This window comes from Wasmannia auropunctata, unplaced genomic scaffold (assembly GCF_000956235.1).
Source record: "Wasmannia auropunctata unplaced genomic scaffold, wasmannia.A_1.0 LD336106.1, whole genome shotgun sequence".
NCBI lineage: Eukaryota > Metazoa > Arthropoda > Insecta > Hymenoptera > Formicidae > Wasmannia > Wasmannia auropunctata.
Window position 1 is genome coordinate 10,358,480 of NW_012026784.1, and position 450 is coordinate 10,358,929.

The window sequence follows — 450 nt, forward strand, 5'->3', positions numbered from 1 at the left end:
TAGGCAAATAGACGCATATTTTTGCAAAGAAATATGGAAACAAATAAATATTACATGTGCTTTCTCATTTAAATACGCGAAAGTTTTTAAAGAATTAAATGCAAAAGGTTACACATACTTTGTAGCCAAATGAAAAGAATGTAAATCGAAATTCAAAAGCAATCTGTACGAGAAATCACGAAAGAAAATTAATGCAATATATGAATGTTATTTGCAAGCATTTCAATTACCAATTGTACATACGAAGAAACGACAATTAAAAGGCGATCGTAGACTAGAAGTCGCGGGAGAACTTGTCGACAGTAGGAAAGACGCCAGCATATGGAGAACAGAAAAGGCCAAACGACTGATGCATTTTGGCAATGAAATTCAGCCGATACTTTACGATACTACAATATTACATAAAGTAAAGCAGAAAGAATTAGACAAACAATTGGAGGTGAAAACAAA

At 32.9% G+C, this 450-nt stretch overlaps 1 protein-coding gene across 1 annotated transcript in view; it reads left to right on the plus strand.

Moving 5' to 3' along the window:
- The window catches only part of LOC105457145 (probable 2-oxoglutarate dehydrogenase E1 component DHKTD1, mitochondrial), a gene marked incomplete at its 3' end in the record, with an annotated part of 57,689 nt that overhangs the window by 37,369 nt on the left and 19,870 nt on the right, over positions 1 to 450 (plus strand). The gene's annotated exons all lie outside the window — the stretch shown is intronic.